Genomic DNA, 24,380 nt, shown 5'->3' on the forward strand with positions numbered 1-24,380 from the left:
GCGCGGGCGGTCCAGCGGCGGAACTCGGCTTCGCCGCCGTGGCGCGCTGGCAGTTGCTTCTTCTTCTTCTTCTGCATCCCATTGCCAACCCGCTCAGGGGGGCGGCGGCGCAGGCGGGTCGAGCGGCGGCTCTGCCCGCCCAACATCCTCGATGAAGGTGACGACCTTCGTCGCCGGGCCGCCGAGGACGTCGACCAGGCGAGGGTCGACACCCCAGCGGCGGCGGCGGGCCGCCTCATAGGCCGGACAATCGGTCAGTAGGTGCGCCGCGCGGTCGGGCTCCCCGCACGCGGGGCATTCGTCGTCGGCTTCCGGGCCAATCTTGTGGAGCGTGTCACGGGTCAGCGGTGATGTGCCGGTCCTCAGCTGGGACAGCGTCACCGACCCCAGCGCGCCAGGGAGTCGTGGCCAGGCGTGGGGTCCGGGTGCGGGTGGGCAGCGGTTGCCCTCTGTCGCGACAGCTCCCGGACATGGCGCGTGACGGCGGCCCGCGCACTCGACAGGTCGATCGGTGCGCTGTCTTGGTCGCCCGCCGTGGCCTCGCCAGCCAGGAGGTCGGCGGTTTCGTTGCCGTCCAGCCCGGCATGGCCTGGCACCCACTGGAGCACCGTCTCGGTGCCGTTCTCGGTGAGGGTGCTCAGCACTCAGCAGCCTCCACACCTCGGCGGCCAGGGCCATGGTCTGGTTAGCTGGGCCGCGGCCAAGTAGTTGGAGCCCAGACCTTGAGTCGGTGAGGAGGCGGACCGACTTGGTCGATGCCAACTCCCCGTCCTCCAGGCCGGCCACAGCCGCGAACGCCTCGCGCATGGCGGTCAGTTCTGCTCTTAGGCTGGAGCAGACCGCCCCTGCAGGAGCGCGCACGGTCTCTTCTCTGTTGAGGTGGTGGAACTGGATCAGCGCCTGCGCCGCCCTGTTCCGTCCGCCGCGAGCCGAGCCGTCCGACCAGATAGTGACGTCCGGGTGCGGGAGCTCTGCAATGGCTCGCAGGGCAGCTTCCCTGCGGACTGCAGGCGGGTCCGACCGGCGGGTGGCCACGGGCAGGTCCACCCTGAAGGTGATGCCGCTGCGGTGGCCCAGCCATGGCGGGTCGCAGCTGTAGAACGCCGAACCTGTAACACAATAGAATTGCAATTGTAACAAAGACCTGCATGGTCAGCACACATCTGTCATCTGCAGTGACTGTCATCCCAAGTTGGTATGAATTGGCACAAAGTTGGGTCATGGTAGCACTAGCAGACGTAGCACAAGCTGTTGTGATATGCCATACCGTAGGACTAGGTCGTAGGTTGTAAATTTTAGGTTTAAGGCTGTAGGTTGTAGGTCAGGTTAGGTAAGGTTTGGTTAGAAAGACCCATTCTCGTGCATCGGGCAGCTTGTGCTACATCTACCTTACCAATACCCAATTTGGATTCCCAAAATTGATGGCAAACAGGCTTTTTGTATAACAAGTGTGGTTAATTGTTCTAATCCCCGCTGCAATGTGAGGGTAACTGCTTTTCTACAATCACAAAATTTGAATTCATATAGGTAGGTGTTTACATGTTCAGAAAATGATACAAAATATGACACGATTATATGCAACTGGATAATGGATACCAACCTCAACTAAAAGTTTCTGCAGCCTTATAACCTAACAAATGACTAAATTGCCAAAATAAATCCCTTAGTACAATAGCTTGACTCTAAAAAATAACAGAAATTTTGCATGCAGACCCTCTGAAATGGAGGGTTTATGAAAAGTAACAAAAATAAACATTCACCAATATCAATATGTTGTTATAAATTTCATATGTAGCATAAGCGCCAATACTGCCTTCATTTACAATGTTGCTACTGTTTTCCACTCACAAACGCTGCCCTCCGTGGACAGCAGCAGCAGCAGTGAAACGTCACCCGTGGTGTGACATCATCACCCATGACGTAATGGAAATCCAGTTGTTACCAAGGCCCGCTAGTACTCTTGCCCGCGCTCACATACGTGCACGCAAGCAGGGTATATTGATATTGCGTAACCGGACAAATCTTCGTATGGCATTTCTTCGTCGCGCAATATTTCGTCCGCATTTCTTCGTCCGCAAATCTTCGTCGGCGCATTTATTCGTGTCGCATTACTTCGTCTCGCATTTCTTCGTAGGTGCAAAAATTCGTAGCGCATTTCTTCGTATCCGCATTTCTTCGTCGGCGCATTTCTTCGTCAAGCATTTTTTCGTCCACGCATTTCTTCGTCTACGCAAATCTTCGTCCGCATTTCTTCGTCCACGCAAATCTTCGTCTGCGCAAATCTTCGTCCGCAAATCTTCGTCTCCGCAAATCTTCGTCCGCAAATCTTCGTCTGCATTTTTTCGTCCACGCATTTCTTCGTCTACGCAAATCTTCGTCCGCATTTCTTCGTCCACGCAAATCTTCGTCCCCGCAAATCTTCGTCCGCAAATCTTCGTCCGCAAATCTTCGTCCGCAAATCTTCGTCCGCAAATCTTCGTCCGCAAATTTTTGTCCGCATTTTTCGTCCACGCATTTCTTCGTCCAATCAAATCTTCGTCCGCAAATCTTCGTCCGCAAATCTTTGTCTGCGCTATCTTCGTCTCCGCAAACACTCGTCCACAAATGTGGTTCAATAAAAGCATGAAGAAATATCAGACAGTCAAGTGAATGACGAATTTGATGCATGGAATGGATGATGTCAGGTAGATGAGGTCAGTCAGGTGTTAAGCTATTGTATTTGGAGCCGACAATCGTAACATTCCATATCATTTGTGTCCCGGACATTCTTTTTTTTCGCGGTCGTTGAACGACAATATAATCTCTTGTACCCTCGCCGGCATAGGCGGCGGAACGGGGAGGGCACCGGGGCACCGTTCCCCTCTTTAATTTTGGCCTTTTAACAGTAGCCCTATGGGCGTTGCATGGAAAGCATATTGGACCAAAAGTCGGCAGTGCCGTGCCCCCCTTAATTGAAGATGTTCCGCCGCTACTGCCCGCCGGACCTATTTGTTTTCTACGGTACACGCCGGCCGAGGGGGCGGGTACGACCCCCCCCCATCGCCGTTTCGCCACTGGTGGAGCTAGCGCGTCGCGGAAAAAACGAGCGTGTGCGCCGTTACGAGCCGCAGAGATTAATACCCGATTTTAAGGCCTTCTAGGTCACTGGGTCGGCATACGGCCCGCGGGCCGGATCCGGCAAGGTGGGTGACGGTTGGATCCGGCCCGCGACCATCTGACGTCCGGCCCGCGGCTGGTATCAGCGACTTACATCGTGTTCCGGCCCGCCCCCCCCCCCCCACACACACCGCCTGGAAGGTTAAGCGAGTAGACCACGTGAAGCCGCCAAGTGCACGCAGCTGCAGCAGTCGTTGATGCTGCGCGCAAAAGCTGCTGACCAAATCTTACCGTTGCAAGTTTTGTCTAGAAGTAGAATTAGACAAAAACACCCGCAAATGGTGTTTATAAACTCATGAAGTGTGCGAAGGAAGAACTGTTGTGCCAAAGCACATTTGAGTCACTTTTATATCGGAGTCGATTTATGAAGGAACCGCGGGCCGGAACACGATGTAAGTCGCTGATACCAGCCGCGGGCCGGACGTCAGCTGGTCGCGGGCCGGATCCAACCGTCACCCACCTGGCCGGATCCGGCCCGCGGGCCGTATGCCGACCGCTGACCTAGAAGGCCTTAAAATCGGGTATTAATCTCTGCGGCTCGTAACGGCGCACACGCTCGTATTTTTTCCGCGACGCGCTAGCTCTACCAGTGGCGAAACGGCGATGGGGGGGGGGGTCGTACCCGCCCCCTCGGCCGGCGTGTACCGTAGAAAACAAATAGGCCCGGCGGGCAGTAGCGGGCACGGCACTGCCGACTTTTGGTCCAATATGCTTTCCATGCAACGTCCATAGGGCTACTGTTAAAAGGCCAAAATTAAAGAGGGGAACGGTGCCCCGGTGCCCTCCCCGTTCCGCCGCCTATGCCGGCGAGGGTACAAGAGATTATATTGTCATTCAACGACCGCAAAAAAAAAGAATGTCCGGGACACAAATGAGGAATGTTACGATTGTCGGCTCCCAAATACAATAGCTTCACCTGACTGACCTCATCTACCTGTCTTCAAAAGTTTTGATTATCCATTCCTTGCATTAAATTCGTCATTTACTTGACTGTCTGATATTTTTTCATGGTTTTATTGAACCACATTTGTGGACGAATGTTTGCGGAGACGAAGATAGCGCAGACAAAGATTTGCGGACGAAGATTTGCGGACGAAGATTTGATTGGACGAAGAAATGCGTGGACGAAAAATGCGGACGAAAATTTGCGGACGAAGATTTGCGGACGAAGATTTGCGGACGAAGATTTGCGGGGACGAAAATTTGCGTGGACGAAGAAATGCGGACGAAGATTTGCGTAGACGAAGAAATGCGTGGACGAAAAAATGCGGACGAAGATTTGCGGACGAAGATTTGCGGAGACGAAGATTTGCGGACGAAGATTTGCGCAGACGACGATTTGCGTGGACGAAGAAATGCGGACGAAGATTTGCGTAGACGAAGAAATGCGTGGACGAAAAAATGCTTGACGAAGAAATGCGCCGACGAAGAAATGCGGATACGAAGAAATGCGCTACGAATTTTTGCACCTACGAAGAAATGCGAGACGAAGTAATGCGACACGAATAAATGCGCCGACGAAGATTTGCGGACGAAGAAATGCGGACGAAGAATTGCGCGACGAAGAAATGCCATACGAAGATTTGTCCTGGAATCGGTATATTGAGTGAAGGGTAGGACGAACTTTGGTAGGAATTTCTAGTATAACTACTAGAAAACCTACTATGTGTGGTCGGGACTAGCAAAAAGTTAGTTCAATCTAGAATATGGTAGCGCTTATGGTTGGCAGTCGTGACGCGCACGTGACAATCATTTCTTAAATTTCTTAAATAGTAGGTTTTAAGGGCCGATTAGTGGGCCGATACATTCAATTAGCTATTAATAATTGATTATGCAAACATTCAAGAATCTACATCATTTAATTCTAGCCAAAATCACGCGGCGCTCCCAGGATTCGAACTCACGACCCTCGGATCTGTAGCCCGATACGCTACCGACTGCGCTACCGAGGACCGCGAACCGACGCTCGGAGAGGCGGATCGCGAGTGCTGGCGTGCAGAGAAATCTTTACCCTGTACGCCGTAGAAGATCGGCTGGGTTTCGTGAAAAATGGTAGAGGAATTGTCGAAAGAAAATTCATCGATCTATCATTTGAGACTAAGAACTATTGATTCCTTCAAAGGTTGACCGAGATATCGCTCGCCGAAAACAGGCCATTTAACATGTAAACCCTATGGGCTGGTAGGAAATGTACGCCGTGGAGCAGCGGTGCTACCAACTAACTTCGGCGGGGGCCGCACGCAAGGCCCTATATCGTGCACGTTACCCCGGGAGCCCTGATCGGCGGCCGGCTAGTACTCTTGCCCGCGCTCACATACGTGCACGTTACCCCGGCAACGGGCTATTGACCAATGAGAAGCGAGAAAAGTGTTACGTCACTGCGATTTTCATATACCTGCACTGAAAGAAAAGTACACCTTGGTGGTATTTTTGGGTGATATTTGTAACCACTTTACACCACTTTCTAGACTAATTGTACCACCTTTAACCGAAAATTCAGAGTAAAAAGATGACTAGGTGCATTTTTACTCAACTTAGGTGTAATTTATACAGTACTTTAGGCTTTTCTTGCAACTATGGTGTAATTTCATGTTCTTATGTTTTTACACCTCAGCCTTTTGGTAGTAAAATTATTACCCAAGGGTAGTTTGAATCTCATGCGGATAATAAATGGCTAGTTGGTAGCATAAATTTACACTAGCGTGGCTCAGCTGATTACCGCAAAACCTAAATGGAGTAAATTTACACCGTGGGCTTGATGAGCGATGGATTGTTAGGTGTGGTTTTATGCTACATGGTTATTTCACTCTTCAAGGATATATTTTTACAGCTTGGAGCGTTATTTTACAACAGTGTTCCACGTGGCCATTTTAACCGCCATTTTGAATCGCCATTTGCATGGTGAACTGTGAAGCGTGGGGTGGCGTGGATGAAGCGCGGCAGTTCCCTATACACCGTGCATACTGCATATATCGTGAAGCGAGGCCTCCGGTGCGGCGAAGCATGCAGTGTCTGCTAGACGACCAAAACTGCGGCAAGCAGTGAACAACAAAGGTAAGGCTTTAAATGTATCTTTTGGCTAGGTATAGGCAAGGTGAAGGATGTTGCCGCATTGGTTATGATGCGCACATATGCAAGATCCCATTCAGTCTGCGTGAAGACCATGACCGATTTGAAGCTGCATCACAATTGTCAATCAGTAACCCGCGCCCCGTAGGGCTATCAGCGAACCCTGCCACCCGTAGCCCCCCCCTAAGATCTCGGAAAGTCACCGGCCGATTTTCAAAATTCAAACGGTGTTCGAAAGCCCCACCAAGGAAGTACCTTGTGACTTAATTTCATTGACCTCGGTCCAACCGATGACGTCACAGGTCAGGTCAAAGGTCGCATTTTACCACTTACAGGCATTCCAAGAAATGTTGTGGCACGGCTGAGAGTAGCCGGTCGCCACTTGAACCGCTAGCAGTGTATACCGCTAGTAGTCCACCTCTCGTTGTGAGAGGGAGTGAAAGGATTGTCAAGGCAGAGACTACCATCCGCCACCGTCGGCACCACACAACTCCAAGGGAGGAGGAGACTCCCGATGTGGGCCCGTGTCGGTAGCTCTGAGCTTGACTAGGATGAACGAGTTACCGATCGTGGATCGTACTGATTTATTGAACAAAAATTGGCACACTATATTTCTAGCAAGGCTACCTTGCATAGGTAGTTTCAGCGTCTAAATGGTAATATTACAAATTCCAGTGACAGTTGGACAAAGAAAAATTACTCCACACCTGCGCTCCTAGATTACCCTCTTAAGGCGTGACAATACAACAGCTACGGTTACAAGAGATAACATATAAGGCAGAAAACAATCACAAGACATATGTGTCAATCAATCACTGACATCTGCGTGCGTCAAAAGGATTTACTAGTTTACGACGCCGCCGCTGGGTTGCACACGCTACGGCGCCGTCGCTAGCAACGGAGCGCTGTTGCACCCGCTACAGTATACCCCCTCCCTAGACACGTCACTGGGGAACGGAGAGGAACGTGACGTGTCGGAACCGGAGAGGCGGGCGGACTTCTCTACCGGAGCGGGTACGGAGGGCAGGGCGGAGCGGAGGCGCCGCCGGCATGGCACCAGGCGGGCACGGCGAGCCGGCCGCCGCCGCTGACTGACAGTCGGCAGGGGAGAGCGCAGGAGGACCGTCGGCAGGGGAGGGCGCAGGAGGTACAGGGACCGCAGTGGACGGAACGGACTCGATGGGTCGGCGTGGAGTCTTGGATGGGAGTAGGAGCTTAGGTCCCGAACCTGGCACCGCAGTGTTGGGGCCCGGCGCGTCACGGGGCGGGTCGCAATAATTCGGAGTAGCAGTCGGCGCATCAAGAAAGGCGGGTTTGACACGGTCCAGCGAGACAGTATCATTACGACCGTTACGGAACACGGTGACAGTCTTGGTTGAACGGCGCACCACACGAAAGGGACCGTCATACGGCGGCGTCAGCGGTGGGCGAGAGGAGTCTCGCCGAATGAAAACATGCTGACAGTCCAGCAGCTCACTCGGCACAAACACAGGCGCGGAGGACGGAGATCGAGGGGCCGCCGGTCGAATCCGGCGCATGGCCCGGCGCAGCTCGTCCACGTAGGACGCCGGATCCAGGTGCGTCGGACCTGACGCAGCAGAGACGAGTTCGCCCGGAAGGCGCAGAGGCTGTCCGTAGACGAGCTCCGCCGGCGTGCAGCCCAGGTCTTCCTTCAGCGCCGACCGGATGCCGAGAAGAGCCATGGGCAGGAGGTCGGTCCAGCGGACCGGCGGATCAGCCGCACGCAGCGCAGTCTTCAGCTGACGGTGGAAACGTTCCACCAGACCGTTGCTCTGCGGATGGTAACTGGTGGTGCGAATGCGGTGGCAGCCGAGGATCTGCGACAGGTGGTCCCACAGGTTGGACTCAAACTGTGCACCACGGTCAGTAGTGACGCAGGACGGCACGCCGTAACGGGCCACCCATCCGGAGACGAACGCGCGGGCGACTGTCACTGCACGAATGTCCGGCAAGGGCAGCGCCTCTGCCCAGCGCGTGAACCGATCCACACAGGTGAGCAGGTACTGGTTACCGTCCGACGGGGGCAACGGACCCACGAGGTCGATGTGCACGTGGTCAAACCGTGCCGCCGGCAGCGGAAATGGTTGCACTGGGGTACGCGTGTGACGCTGCACTTTAGCCCGCTGACACTGGAGACACGCACGCGTCCACGTCGCGACGTCACGGTTCATACCGGGCCACACAAATCGCTGGGCGACGAGATGCTGGGTGCCACGGACGCCCGGGTGTGACAGGCTGTGCAAAAGTCGGAAGTAGGGTCGCCGGAGGTCCTCTGGCAGCAGTGGCCGAGGGCGACCTGTAGATTCGTCCACCAGCAGCGTTGAACCACTGGGCAGCTCGACGGAGCGCAGGCGGAGGGAGTGACGAGTGGCGACGAACGCCTGGAGCTCCCGATCGGTCTGCTGGGCCGTCGCCAGAGTCTCGAAGTCGTCCAGGGGTGGTCGAGGTTCGGAGAGCACGGTCGTGATCCGAGAGAGCGCGTCCGCCACTACGTTGTTCCGTCCGGGAACGTGACGGACATCAGTAGTAAACTGGCTGACGAAGTCCAGGTGACGAGTTTCGCGAGGAGCGTGACGATCGGAGCTGCACCCCACAGCCGACACCAGACCGCTAGCAGTGTATACCGCTAGTAGTCCACCTCTCGTTGTGAGAGGGAGTGAAAGGATTGTCAAGGCAGAGACTACCATCCGCCACCGTCGGCACCACACAACTCCAAGGGAGGAGGAGACTCCCGATGTGGGCCCGTGTCGGTAGCTCTGAGCTTGACTAGGATGAACGAGTTACCGATCGTGGATCGTACTGATTTATTGAACAAAAATTGGCACACTATATTTCTAGCAAGGCTACCTTGCATAGGTAGTTTCAGCGTCTAAATGGTAATATTACAAATTCCAGTGACAGTTGGACAAAGAAAAATTACTCCACACCTGCGCTCCTAGATTACCCTCTTAAGGCGTGACAATACAACAGCTACGGTTACAAGAGATAACATATAAGGCAGAAAACAATCACAAGACATATGTGTCAATCAATCACTGACATCTGCGTGCGTCAAAAGGATTTACTAGTTTACGACGCCGCCGCTGGGTTGCACACGCTACGGCGCCGTCGCTAGCAACGGAGCGCTGTTGCACCCGCTACAATGTATTGTAAAATAGAGTAAAAGGCATGTTATTAAAAATCATGGATGGATAATTGTCTGTCGAACACATTTTGCTATTAGAGGTCACTGATACTAGGTCAGGTCATAGAGGTCAGGTCACTGAGGGCCACGATATGAAAGTGTCGTTTGATACATGTTTCATGGTCCATTTTACATGACAAATGTGATTGTGTGGATTAGGCAACCTTTGGGGCCATTTTAGGTTATGTTCTGGGAAAGGTCAGGTCAAGGTCAGGTCAAATTAGGTCAAGTTTCAAAGTTGATATTTTGCATAAAATGAGTAATGATTCGATGCAACTCGTCACGGGGAGTCTAATGGTGGTCTTTGTATTGAGCTACGTGATCTAGAATTACTAAAAATTGAGTTTGAAAATATGACCTCATCAATTTTGAAGTTTTCTCTCTACAACTTGGCCAAAAAAGAGGTATCGATCTCAAATTTGGTGTGTGGATGGAAGATAGTAGGGACTATCATACAAATTCCGTTTTTTCAATCCGGAATTTTTTTGGGATTTTTTGTTATTATATCCAAAAAATAACTTTTTGGATTTTGGGGGTCAAAAACCAAAAGTTACGAAAATCTGAGATGACAGATTGATAGCCCTAGTAATTCTATACCTTCTATGCATTAAACATTTTTCTGTATCTTCAAAGCTGTAGGCCTGACAGCTCTTCCCACGATTTTTTTTTGTTTTTTTTTTGTCGAAAATGACAGAAAATGACGTCATTCTGACGTCATTTGTGGCCAACCTATCGTAGCCTTTGAAAAAATGATCACAATGTGTAAAATTGATGTTCGGAGGGGTTCTGAAAGTTTGATGACGATATCTGCAGTCGTTTAGGAGATATTCACGGAAAAAGACAGGGAGGGGCCGTTTCGCCCCCACCCCCATCCCCCTCCTACGGGGCGCGGGTTAATAAAAATTATGCAAGACTAGGTACAGGCACGTAGTCAGGATTTTGCTCAGGTTGGGCCACAGGTCGCGGCCTGGTGTCGTACCTATACCCCCTCCAAAAAAGGAAAACTTTGTGGTAGAGACGGACGCGTCTGATAATGCGATCGCAGCCACTCTTACTCAGAACGACAAGCCGGTCGCCTTCTTCTCGCGAACGTTAAACCCATCAGAACGCAAACAGGCATCCGTTGAGAAGGAGGCTGCAGCCATAGTCGAGTCAATTCGAAAGTGGCGGCATCTTCTGATTGGACGCCACTTCAAGCTCATCACAGATCAACGCTCGGTCTCCTTCATGTTCGACCGCGCGAGCAAAGGACGCATCAAGAACGACAAGATACTGCGTTGGCGTCTCGAGCTGGCGTGCATGAGCTTTGAGATCGTGTATCGTCCGGGGAAGTTCAACACAGTTCCCGACATGCTATCCAGGGCTGTCTGTGGCGCAACCGCCACGGACACTGAAGATCTCATCCGATCTCTCCATGGACAACTCTGCCACCCTGGTGTAACGCGGTTGTGGCACTACCTCCGGTCGCGGAATGTGGCTTGTTCGGTGGATGATGTAAGGCGAGTCGTAACGCAGTGTAGAACCTGTGCACAGCACAAACCACGATTCGTCCATACCTCTAACACGCTTGTCAAGGCGACTAGGGTGTTTGAGCGATTGAGCGTTGACTTCAAGGGTCCCCTGCCATCAAACACTCAAAGAGCGTACATGTTTGTCGTGGTAGATGAATTCTCTCGCTTCCCGTTCGCTTTTCCTACTGCCGATACGTCTGCGGATTCGGCGATACAGTGTATGATGTCTCTGTTCACTATGTTTGGCACACCGGAGTTTGTACATTCCGATCAGGGCACCGCCTTCACGTCCTCTCGATTTAAGCAGTTTCTCCTACAGAACAGCATCGCCCAGAGCTTCTGTTCGGCATACAACGCCCCAGGCAACGGTCAAACCGAGCGTTACAACGGCATCATCTGGAAGTCTGTGTGCATGGCCTGTCACTCTGACAGCATCGACTTGAAAAACTGGGAAACCGTCCTCCCCCGGGCTCTGCACAGCGTTCGTTCGTTGCTATGCACAGCCACGAACCAGACGCCTCATGAACGATTCTTCAAACATCCTCGAAGGTCAATCAATGGTCAAGCTCTCCCTTCTTGGCTGGTGACATCAGACAGGGTACTGCTCCGTCGGTTCAACCGCGCCAGCAAGTACGAGCCTCTGGTGGATGAGGTCGATCTTCTGCACGTTACTCCCACGTACGCCAAGGTCCGACTGCCGAGTGGTCGTGAGCCGACTGTCTCTATCCGTCATCTCTCGCCCATGGGAGGTGAGAGCGCTGGGGAGCACTGCCAGATGGGTGATCATCGATCGAGTGACACAGACGTGCCTCCTATTGACTCGCCCTGTGACCCTGTGTGTCCCGCTGAGCGTGGCGACTCGTCTGATGCTGTGTCCGTCTCTGCACCGGATGTTCATGATGTACCTCCCGAGATCTCGCCTGACTGTCCTGATACCACTGTAACGAATTTGGATCGGCCTCTGCGAAGGTCAACCAGGGTGAAGCAGGTGCCTGTTCGATTAATGGACTATCAGATGTGTAAGCCGTGACAGGCGAGCGTTTTGACATGGTGTGGCGAGGAGTTTGTCTTTGTGTTAGTGTTGCTGAGCGTAGTTTTGGCACGCTCAGTCTTGAGGGACGGTGAATGTTGTATATTTATGTTGTTGCATGTGCAGGCTGTGGCATGGTGTTGCATGTGCTTTGCATGGTTTATGAGCCTAATGCTTGGTTCCCTGTTTTCCAGCAATGTTGTGAATAAAAGCCTTCATTGAGGTTCATCGTTCGTTACAGGGGCGCGGGTTAATAAAAATTATGCAAGACTAGGTACAGGCACGTAGTCAGGATTTTGCTCAGGTTGGGCCACAGGTCGCGGCCTGGTGTCGTACCTATACCCCCTCCAAAAAAGGAAAACTTCGGATTTCGCCCACTATTTTCGGGGTGTGTGGTGCAGCTGATTTTTTTTACTTTATTTCATTTTATGTTTGGCCATCAGGGGGACCATGGTCCCTGTGACCCCCCCCCCCCTTGGCTAAGTCCCTGACTAGGTAAGGTGTTTTAAGGTTTTCAATATTTTCATTAACAGTCATACTTCTTATCGATTCAAGCGGGAACATTTTTTTCTGGTATTTATTATTATTCCATCATTGACTGCATTGTGCCTAAAAGGCTATAGGGGTATTACCTACTATATCAGACGTCCAACATGCTAACATGCGTCTAGCACGTCTAACAATATTTGTTTTCCTTCCATTTCAGTCGTGGCACGACCTGACCCCTGATTATGGGGACTAGTGAGGAGCCAAATGAGTTAAAGGAAAGAGTCGTCAAGAACATCCAGCAAGTGTGTGAGTAGCGTGGGGGGAACGGTGGTTGCGGGGTCATTGGTTACTTTATATATGTCCCTCTTAGTCTTCACAGACCAGCTACAAGCGTTGGCATTTTGGCCTCTCTCTGATCCCGGCGAAATTAGCACACTATATTCATTCATGACTTAAAGATGCGTAATTATAATTAAACTTTACCTGATTTGTCATTTTGATTCTATCCGTATACACATGTCTGATGTATCTTTACTCAACAGTAAAAGTAAATCTACGTATTGCATCCTGAACCGGTGAATACATGCAGTCAATTTATATCTCAGCTGCACCACGGGAGGGCAGCGAGCCGCGCTCCTGACGGGTCCCAAGGGGCTGAGGCTTCAACGGTAGTAAGTAACCCCACACAGATTTTTATCCTCCGGGCTCCGCTTTGTCGGGAAATCTATCACTGCTAGTTACCTACTTTATTTCCCTCCTCACAGGTGACGAACTGGTGGCGCTACTCGCCTACGGACGCTGGGCGATCTCAAGAACGAGCAGAGCTCCGTGAGTGTTCACTTCTTCAGTCGTCCCGCCTCAACGTTCAGGGAGCACTGGGCCACTTTAAGCTGTCAAAGTCAAAGGTCGGTGAAGTTGCCACAATCCTTGCAGCCCATGCCCCCATGTTTTGTCTTCCGTTCCGTGGACCATGCAAGCATATATGTACCTATTCGAGGTGCTCTACAAGAAAGCCCTATAGTTCGTTTTTCTTAAGTTCGACCCTCACTGTAAACATCTGTTTGAACACAGCACGAGAATTGCTAGCTGAACTACTTAGAAAAGTGGTTAGCGCACATTGAATTAGAGGTATGAATAATATTTTCAAAATAGGTTGTGAACACTGATGATGTACCGTTATGTTAAGGGGACCCTCCCTTCCCACCTTCAAAAAAAATTATGAATTGGCATGAAAGTGATGTCGCTCGGTTCAGAAAGAGCGAAAACGAATATCTACTAAATTTCACCGAAAAATATTCACCGGTTTTCAAGATATTCGACTTTTACTTTTGTTTACTTTTTGGGATCTCCGCTGTTCCTGTTCCTAGCGACTTTATTTGGAAGCAATAGTTTGGCAGCTGAAAGTGCGGCACTTGTTGCGCGCAAAGCAGCATATACCACCGCGTGCTACAAAACGTTTTAGTCAAACATTTAAAAATCGTTAGATATCTGCGCTGACGTCACACATTCAGAGGGGTATTCCTATGCATTAGCCCCTCTGAATCAAAATGCTGCAATTTTGAAATTCAATATTTCCGATTTCAGGCATTTCTCGATGTTGTGAGTGCCGAAACCGGTAGTTGTGAGCCAGGGACCCCATTTTGGCTATCTCAACTCAAATCTAATGTTAAGGTGGGAGGGTCCCTTTAAGCGCCGCAGGATTTATCAATTAGTTAAGTTATAATTCCTGAGAAGTCGTCCATCTTTGTGTGGTTGTAAACATGGGCAAATACGAGCTACAAGTCTGGGAAGTAGGAGCCAGATATAAATAATTTTGATACCTACAGTTGATCACCTGTGAAATCAATGTGCGCCAACCAGTTTTCTCAGTAATCCAGCCAGCAATTTTCGTGCTGTGTTCAAAGAGACGTTTACAGTGAGGGTCGAACTTAAGAAAAACGAACTATAATTATCATCAATATTTCACTAAGTAAAGCATCGCAGAAAATAGTGTGCTCCCTGGCTGAGTAGAGTGCAAGATGCGCGTGCGAGTATACTGGCAATTGCGGTACGCCACCCTAAATGTCATGCCGGAACTCGGAAGTTCAGATTTATCACTGACCCACACACGAAGAGTGTATACTGCGTAGTCTGCGTGCGTTTCATGTTTCAAAGTTTTTCATGTTCAAGGGCCAAGAGTACAAAGTACAGGGTGGCGCACGCAAAACACCCGATTTGAGGCTTTAATGACTTCCATCATTCTTAACCGAATTAGATACTATTTTCACACAGCGTAGATACACAATTGGAATGATATTCATCCAAGTCTTAGACAAATCCATTCACGTTCAGCTCAGTTGTTCACCTCGACGTGACCCCTATCGTTTTCATCACTTTCTCGAGGCGCTCGCGGTACGCAAACGCTGCTTTCTTGCGCATTTCGACGGTGATCTTTGCAAAGGCGGCTCTGATCCGACCTTTCAACACCGGAAGGTTCGCCGGCCGCGTTACGTATACCTTCGACTTCACAAGCCCCCACGTGAAAAAATTCACACGCGTGGTGAGGTCGGGCGAGTGCGATGGTCAGGGCACTTTAGGCGAAGCCCAACCTCACCACGTGTGAATTTTTCATGTTGTGGTTTGTGAAGTCGTAGGTATACGTAACGCGGCCGGCGAACATTCCGGAGTTCCAAGGTCGGCTCCGAGCCGCCTTTGCAGAGATCACCGTCGAGATGCGCTAGAAAGCAGCGCTGGCGTACCGCGAGCGCCTCGATAAAGCGATGAAAAACGGTAGGAGGCACGTCGAGGTGCAACACTGAGCTGAACGTGAACGTATTTGCATAAAGCTTGGAAGAATATAATCCCAAATGTGTATCTAACTACATTGTGTTAACCCGCGCCCCACTGGGAGGGGGGGGGGCTATTTATAGCCCCCCTCTCGTTTTTCTGCAATATCTTCAAAACCGCTGGACGTGTCAACACGAAACTTTCAGGACCTTTGCCTGCATCGATTTGACACCTTGTGTCCGAATAAAAACTTTCTAGCTACCATAGGTCGGCCGCAAATGACGTCAGAGTGACGTCATGTCCGTCCGGTTTTGATGCAAAACATTGAACTACGGCAATCGCTTTCAAGAGCTCAGTTTTTAAGATAGATCCGATTTCTTTGCATAGAATGACTCAAAACACATTGGACTATCAAACTGCTATCTCTGATTTTTAAAATTTCGATAATTTTGAAAATTATACATATGAACTATCAAAAATTTTAGATTGGTAATTTTTAAGACAGTTTTTGCTTTTTCGGAAAACCGATACATTTGTGATAAAACACATACCAGTGACCTACTCTAGGACGTTTTAGCCCGATATCCTACAAAATAGCCAAGTTATATGCTTTATAGTAAAAATATCCGTCATTATCAAATTTTCAAATCAATTTTTAGCACGTTTTTGACATCGTACACCAAAATAAATAGCACCATCGTGTTTCTGAGCTCAAACTGCATCTGATAGATACCTTTTCTGTTGAAAATTTCAACTTGAAAATTTGACTTTTTTGACCTGAAAATGACCTGACCTCAGCTTTTTCAGCTGAAAATGGCCTGATATGACACAGACGACACTGATTTCGCAATCTGGCCTAAATGGACCATAAAACATGCGTCACGTGACCAATTAAATATAATATTTCCGTGACCTAGGATGACCTTGCCGTGACCTGAAAAATTCAACAAGTTTGGTACCCTCAGGGTATCTTAGGCATGTATTCATGAGTGTGTAAACCAAAAATGAGCCAGATCCGACTTTTGAGACGGCGGCCAGAGCCCAAATAGTTAACAAGCCAAAACGTCGATAAATTTTACTTTGACCTGACCTGTGACGTCATCGGTGACCTCGAGGTCAATAAGAGTAGGTTCCGCTCGACAGTTGTTCCTGGGCTATCAGACGCCGTTTGAATTTTGACAATCGGCTTAGTAGTTTCGGAGTTAGGAGGGGGGGGGGGGGGTCGGCGTTATTAAAAGACCCCAGTGGGGCGCAGGTTAGTATCATTCAATTTGGCTACCTATGATGGAAGTTATTCAAGTTTCACATTGGGGGTTTTACGTGCGCCACCCTGTACATAGACCAAGGTGATTGTGTGGTTTGTTACTGTATGTGACTAATGTGTCTGTGATTTAACGTAGTCAACCTCATCGAGATCGATGCGAGTGATTGAACTGTGAGTGATTGAACTATGATCAATACATAATATGTGATAAACATGATTTTTCTTAATTACTATTACATTGGTAGCAATCACGTTTTATCGCACCGACTGGAAGACATCACTGTTTTATGGTTTCATAATTTCGGATCCCTCGTACAACGCGTTCACAATGCGTATCCTGACCATAGCGTATCTGACATCCCATGGTTACACGATATGTACTATCTGAAATGGTCATTGCATGCCATCTGTTTGACTTCACCATTAACTTTGGTGCAAAGTATATATAAGCAGACGATATACCATTACATTGCAGCGTAGGCATAAAAATACACCAGAGGGTAAACTGAAATAGTGGTGTATATTTAACTCGGGGTAATTTTACTCTAAAACTTTTCAGTCATAGAATTATCTTTCTGAGTTTTTGTTTCAACGTGAATTAGAATGTGAATTATTTTTACTCTCTCAACTTTTTTCTACTCTGGTGTATAAATGCTGTTTTCTGTTTTTACACCCTGAAGCAGGGGGTGAAATCTGATTTGATATTATTACACTGGGAGTGCAGTATTACTCCCGTAAATCGCATGCTTTATTCGGTTTTACTCCCCTACACCGGGGTGTAAAATTATTCCTCTAGGGTTGGAGTTTTAGGCACCGTACTTTTACTCCAGAGAAAGTGTATTTTTAAGCTCATGGGAGTTATTTGATAACACCCGGTGGTAAAAATAGTCGCTAATCGCCCATGTTAAAGCAGTTTACACTGGGGAGTAGAATGATCACTTAGGGTTGGAGATTTAGGCACCGTAAAATTATTCCAATTTTGGGTGTACTTTTCTTTCAGTGTGTGCCCCCCGGACGTGACGTAGTGTGCTCGCGCGCGTGCAGGGTCTGTGCGATCGAAAAAGAGCGCTAGCAGCGCGCCACTCGACGCCGCAATTGTCAAAAGCGGCGTGTTAGTATGCTTTATTATGAATGATGTGTGTAAAAGTGAGTTTTTATGTTGTTTATTTGGAGGAAATGGTTGGAATAAATTAACCCTCGCCCATGTAGGGGGGGGTTGGTGCAACCCCCCCCCCCTGAGGTTTTTCGGAAATAGTGCAAAAACGGCGGCGCGCAGCGCCGTCAAATTTTGGGTACCTTATGGGGCAAACCTTGCGCATCTTTTGATAAAAAAAAATTTGACCGGGTCATGTCAGGTCACGGAGTTATGACGTCACAAAGGGAACAGCCTCCGGCCGGATTTTCACAAACTGAGTGCCAACGCCCGAGGTTTCCTGCCGGTGGTACGGGAATCGGTTGATGGATCGTGATGAAACTTCCCATGCATGTTGGGGCAAGTATTGGCTATCATTTGGTATAAGAAACTTGACCGGGTCAGGTCAGGTCACGGAGCTATGACGTCACAAGAGGAACAGCGTCCGGTACTATTTTTGAAAAGCGCCCGAACCACTATTTTGCTAATTTTTGTCACCTCAATGGGAATATGCAGCAATATTAGCTTCTATAGGGAGCAAATGGACCTCCCAAATCCAAAAATACAATCAGATTTCAAAAATTTAAATTTTGATTTTTCGAATTTCTGCCGCCGACTGTGACCTTGCCGACTTCCGGCGCTCCCAACGCGCCATTTTTAGAGCTAGGGAAACGAAATACATACTAAACGATAGAGAATTGATCAAGGAACACGATAGTGAAGGTTTCAAGTCGATATCTCCCACCGTTCTGCCGCAATCGCCGCCGAAAGTTGAAAAAAGTCTATTTTTCCGAAAATTTGACCTTTGACCGGTCAAAAGCAGGTCAAATGTTGACCTAGGACCAACAAATATACCACCAATCGCGAGATCTCGTTGAGAGCAATCCGTTGGTTTTTTCCGCTAAGCTCTACGACGCTCCGTTTTCAAACGCCAAGGGGGGGGTCGCACCAACCCCCCCCCTGCATGGGCGAAGGTGGCAGATCGCCGTTTACGGGCGAGGGTTAAGTTATTTTTATTTCTGTTGGTTGGAGTTTTTATTCAAAAGATTTCGGTCTATACCATTGATATTTACTGAAAATAACTTCGCTTGAATAAATTGCAGATATTTGGCAATGTAGGGGGGGGGGGCTCGGGCCGGTCCTTTTGGCCTTTCGCAGCCTCCCCTCTGATTGTATTACTACTACTCTACTTGATGTCCGTGTTAGGCTGAGACGTCTCCCAGCCTGTGCCCGACTGCCACTCGGGCCACGAACATCCCAATGTCTAATTCTACTATTTTTACGTTAAGTTACAATGCATCGTGGTACCAGTGTGAATCACTCCGCCATTTTGAGGCACGCCGCGGTTGGTAGCGCGCCCTTATGGGTTTAGGAGTGAAGCTCCTGGCCATTGATGACTTTACTAATGTACCGATAAAGTTAGACTCCGCTCAATCACCGTTCTCCTCCGACTCATCCCGTTACCAAAAGCATCTGGTCAATTCAACGCCCCATTTATTGTTCATAATTTCGTGATGTGGTCATAACGGACTTTGACGTTATCATTTTAGAAGCCTATTTCCTACCGCGAACGCAATCTACCCTAACAATACCCTAACGCCACGCATGCTAACCTAACCCTCCACCCGCTTGCTCCTACCTATCTATGGGATGTGCCTTGAGCCCGCACAGCATCCCTGCGTAGTCGGAACCTACCTTCGAGCCAGCTTACCAGCAGCGTGGATGAGGTCGGGTGCAGCTTTGCAGCCTGGTCGGCGTACAGGCACTGACCCCGTTCTCACTCCCCGCTGCGGTTATATACTCGCCCGAAGGTGGATAAGTCCTGTCACCCGGTCTGAGGCTAAAATCGATCGGGCGACAGTGACTTACGGTTCTGACTACGCTGACCTCGACGTGTTTCTAAATGTCAAAAGGCGAGTCAAAAGGCGAGCGAAAACATAAAGAACATACCGCTACACGAATTTCTAGCTATAAACCAAAAGGCACATACCGCGATACACCTTAACAAACACACCGCGACACACCTTACATAAATGCCCCCCTCTTTGGGCCTGGGGTTAAATCCCCTTACTTTGGGGCGGCTCGGCAATCGTGTGTGTGTGTGTTTTTTTTGTTGTTTTTTTAGCGTCACGACTTCCTCTGCCGCGACGGCACCGCGACGTTTTCTTCTTCGGCGACGGCTCCGCGACGGTCTGCTTCCGTAGCTTCTCCTTCGTCCACATGTCCCTCAACATCGTGCAGCGGCGTCCACTACTGCAGCATCTTGGCGTTTCCGCAGCATCGGCATCCCCGCGCGGCATTTCGCTTTTGCAGCCTCATTATGTCCTGCAACACTGGCGCGACGGTGTCCTCTTCGGCGACGATGTGCGCGGCGCACCAGCCTCCACGGCATGTCGGGTGCGCGCGCCTCCACGGCGACGACATTCGCGGCGCACCAGCCTCCACGGCATTGGTGGGTGCGCGCGCCTCCACGGCGACGATGTGCGCGGCGCACCAGCCTTTACGGCTTCGGTGGGTGTGCGCCTCCACGGCGACGATGTGCGCGGCGCACCAGCCTCCACGGCGACGATTTGCGGCCTTCACGGCGACGATGGGCGCGGCGCACCAGCCTCCACGGCATTGGCGGGTGCGCGCGCCTTCACGGCGACGATGTTCGCGGCGCACCAGCCTCCACGGCATGTTGGGTGCGCGCGCCTCCACGGCGACGATGTGCGCGGCGCACCAGCTTCCACGGCATTGGTGGGTGCGCGCGCCTCCACGGCTACGATGTGCGCGGCGCACCAGCCTCCACGGCATGTTGGGTGCGCGCGCCTCCACGGCGACGATGGCGCACCAGCCTCCACGGCATTGGTGGGTACGCGCGCCTCCACGGCGACGATGTGCGCGGCGCACCAGCCACCACGGCATGTTGGGTGCGCGCGCCCCCACGGCGACGATGTGCGCGGCGCACCAGCCTCCACGGCATCGGTGGTTCAGTGGTAGAATGCTCGCCTGCCACGCGGGCGGCCCGGGTTCGATTCCCGGCCGATGCACCATTTATGTAGGGGGGGGGGGGCTCGGGCCGGTCCTTTTGGCCTTTCGCAGCCTCCCCTCTGATTGTATTACTACTACTCTACTTGATGTCCGTGTTAGGCTGAGACGTCTCCCAGCCTGTGCCCGACTGCCACTCGGGCCACGAACATCCCAATGTCTAATTCTACTATTTTTACGTTAAGTTACAATGCATCGTGGTACCAGTGTGAATCACTCCGCCATTTTGAGGCACGCCGCGGTTGGTAGCGCGCCCTTATGGGTTTAGGAGTGAAGCTCCTGGCCATTGATGACTTTACTAATGTACCGATAAAGTTAGACTCCGCCCAATCACCGTTCTCCTCCGACTCATCCCGTTACCAAAAGCATCTGGTCAATTCAACGCCCCATTTATTGTTCATAATTTCGTGATGTGGTCATAACGGACTGCGCTAATTTGACGTTATCATTTTAGAAGCCTATTTCCTACCGCGAACGCAATCTACCCTAACAATACCCTAACGCCACGCATGCTAACCTAACCCTCCACCCGCTTGCTCCTACCTATCTATGGGATGTGCCTTGAGCCCGCACAGCATCCCTGCGTAGTCGGAACCTACCTTCGAGCCAGCTTACCAGCAGCGTGGATGAGGTCGGGTGCAGCGTTGCAGCCTGGTCGGCGTACAGGCACTGACCCCGTTCTCACTCCCCGCTGCGGTTATATACTCGCCCGAAGGTGGATAAGTCCTGTCACCCGGTCTGAGGCTAAAATCGATCGGGCGACAGTGACTTACGGTTCTGACTACGCTGACCTCGACGTGTTTCTAAATGTCAAAAGGCGAGTCAAAAGGCGAGCGAAAACATAAAGAACATACCGCTACACGAATTTCTAGCTATAAACCAAAAGGCACATACCGCGATACACCTTAACAAACACACCGCGACACACCTTACATAAATGCCCCCTCTTTGGGCCTGGGGTTAAATCCCCTTACTTTGGGGCGGCTCGGCAATCGTGTGTGTGTGTGTTTTTTTTTGTTTTTTTAGCGTCACGATTTCCTCTGCCGCGACGGCACCGCGACGTTTTCTTCTTCGGCGACGGCTCAGCGACGGTCTGCTTCCGTAGCTTCTCCTTCGTCCACATGTCCCTCAACATCGTGCAGCGGCGTCCACTACTGCAGCATCTTGGCGTTTCCGCAGCATCGGCATCCCCGCGCGGCATTTCGCTTTTGCAGCCTCATTATGTCCTGCAACACTGGCGCGACGGTGTCCTCTTCGGCGACGATGTGCGCGGCGCACCAGCCTCCACGGCATGTCGGGTGCGCGCGCCTCCACGGCGACGACATTCGCGGCGCACCAGCCTCCACGGCATTGGTGGGTGCGCGCGCCTCCACGGCGACGATGTGCGCGGCGCACCAGCCTTTACGGCTTCGGTGGGTGTGCGCCTCCACGGCGACGATGTGCGCGGCGCACCAGCCTCCACGGCGACGATTTGCGGCCTTCACGGCGACGATGGGCGCGGCGCACCAGCCTCCACGGCATTGGCGGGTGCGCGCGCCTTCACGGCGACGATGTTCGCGGCGCACCAGCCTCCACGGCATGTTGGGTGCGCGCGCCTCCACGGCGACGATGTGCGCGGCGCACCAGCTTCCACGGCATTGGTGGGTGCGCGCGCCTCCACGGCTACGATGTGCGCGGCGCACCAGCCTCCACGGCATGTTGGGTGCGCGCGCCTCCACGGCGACGATGGCGCACCAGCCTCCACGGCATTGGTGGGTACGCGCGCCTCCACGGCGACGATGTGCGCGGCGCACCAGCCACCACGGCATGTTGGGTGCGCGCGCCCCCACGGCGACGATGTGCGCGGCGCACCAGCCTCCACGGCATCGGTGGTTCAGTGGTAGAATGCTCGCCTGCCACGCGGGCGGCCCGGGTTCGATTCCCGGCCGATGCACCATTTATGTAGGGGGGGGGGGGGGCTCGGGCCGGTCCTTTTGGCCTTTCGCAGCCTCCCCTCTGATTGTATTACTACTACTCTACTTGATGTCCGGGTTAGGCTGAGACGTCTCCCAGCCTGTGCCCGACTGCCACTCGGGCCACGAACATCCCAATGTCTAATTCTACTATTTTTACGTTAAGTTACAATGCATCGTGGTACCAGTGTGAATCACTCCGCCATTTTGAGGCACGCCGCGGTTGGTAGCGCGCCCTTATGGGTTTAGGAGTGAAGCTCCTGGCCATTGATGACTTTACTAATGTACCGATAAAGTTAGACTCCGCTCAATCACCGTTCTCCTCCGACTCATCCCGTTACCAAAAGCATCTGGTCAATTCAACGCCCCATTTATTGTTCATAATTTCGTGATGTGGTCATAACGGACTTTGACGTTATCATTTTAGAAGCCTATTTCCTACCGCGAACGCAATCTACCCTAACAATACCCTAACGCCACGCATGCTAACCTAACCCTCCACCCGCTTGCTCCTACCTATCTATGGGATGTGCCTTGAGCCCGCACAGCATCCCTGCGTAGTCGGAACCTACCTTCGAGCCAGCTTACCAGCAGCGTGGATGAGGTCGGGTGCAGCTTTGCAGCCTGGTCGGCGTACAGGCACTGACCCCGTTCTCACTCCCCGCTGCGGTTATATACTCGCCCGAAGGTGGATAAGTCCTGTCACCCGGTCTGAGGCTAAAATCGATCGGGCGACAGTGACTTACGGTTCTGACTACGCTGACCTCGACGTGTTTCTAAATGTCAAAAGGCGAGTCAAAAGGCGAGCGAAAACATAAAGAACATACCGCTACACGAATTTCTAGCTATAAACCAAAAGGCACATACCGCGATACACCTTAACAAACACACCGCGACACACCTTACATAAATGCCCCCCTCTTTGGGCCTGGGGTTAAATCCCCTTACTTTGGGGCGGCTCGGCAATCGTGTGTGTGTGTGTTTTTTTTGTTGTTTTTTTAGCGTCACGACTTCCTCTGCCGCGACGGCACCGCGACGTTTTCTTCTTCGGCGACGGCTCCGCGACGGTCTGCTTCCGTAGCTTCTCCTTCGTCCACATGTCCCTCAACATCGTGCAGCGGCGTCCACTACTGCAGCATCTTGGCGTTTCCGCAGCATCGGCATCCCCGCGCGGCATTTCGCTTTTGCAGCCTCATTATGTCCTGCAACACTGGCGCGACGGTGTCCTCTTCGGCGACGATGTGCGCGGCGCACCAGCCTCCACGGCATGTCGGGTGCGCGCGCCTCCACGGCGACGACATTCGCGGCGCACCAGCCTCCACGGCATTGGTGGGTGCGCGCGCCTCCACGGCGACGATGTGCGCGGCGCACCAGCCTTTACGGCTTCGGTGGGTGTGCGCCTCCACGGCGACGATGTGCGCGGCGCACCAGCCTCCACGGCGACGATTTGCGGCCTTCACGGCGACGATGGGCGCGGCGCACCAGCCTCCACGGCATTGGCGGGTGCGCGCGCCTTCACGGCGACGATGTTCGCGGCGCACCAGCCTCCACGGCATGTTGGGTGCGCGCGCCTCCACGGCGACGATGTGCGCGGCGCACCAGCTTCCACGGCATTGGTGGGTGCGCGCGCCTCCACGGCTACGATGTGCGCGGCGCACCAGCCTCCACGGCATGTTGGGTGCGCGCGCCTCCACGGCGACGATGGCGCACCAGCCTCCACGGCATTGGTGGGTACGCGCGCCTCCACGGCGACGATGTGCGCGGCGCACCAGCCAC

General features: G+C 51.8%; 1 long non-coding RNA gene and 2 other non-coding genes across 3 annotated transcripts; all 3 read left to right on the forward strand.

Annotated features, from left to right (window-relative positions):
• Positions 1–5,615: 5,615 nt before the first annotated feature.
• On the forward strand, positions 5,616–13,536 carry LOC122367431. Its single transcript, XR_006254057.1, has 3 exons — positions 5,616–6,210; positions 12,678–12,766; positions 13,225–13,536. It is a non-coding gene; the product is annotated as an uncharacterized LOC122367431 (long non-coding RNA).
• A 7,047-nt stretch (positions 13,537–20,583) lies between these two features.
• On the forward strand, positions 20,584–20,654 carry Trnag-gcc. Its single transcript has one exon. It is a non-coding gene; the product is annotated as a tRNA-Gly (tRNA).
• Positions 20,655–22,514: 1,860 nt separating this feature from the next.
• Trnag-gcc lies at positions 22,515–22,585 on the forward strand. Its single transcript has one exon. It is a non-coding gene; the product is annotated as a tRNA-Gly (tRNA).
• Positions 22,586–24,380: the final 1,795 nt, after the last annotated feature.

Source organism: Amphibalanus amphitrite, unplaced genomic scaffold (genome assembly GCF_019059575.1).
Source record: "Amphibalanus amphitrite isolate SeventyFive unplaced genomic scaffold, NRLGWU_Aamphi_draft 000870F_arrow, whole genome shotgun sequence".
In the NCBI taxonomy this organism is placed as follows: Eukaryota; Metazoa; Arthropoda; class Thecostraca; order Balanomorpha; family Balanidae; genus Amphibalanus; species Amphibalanus amphitrite.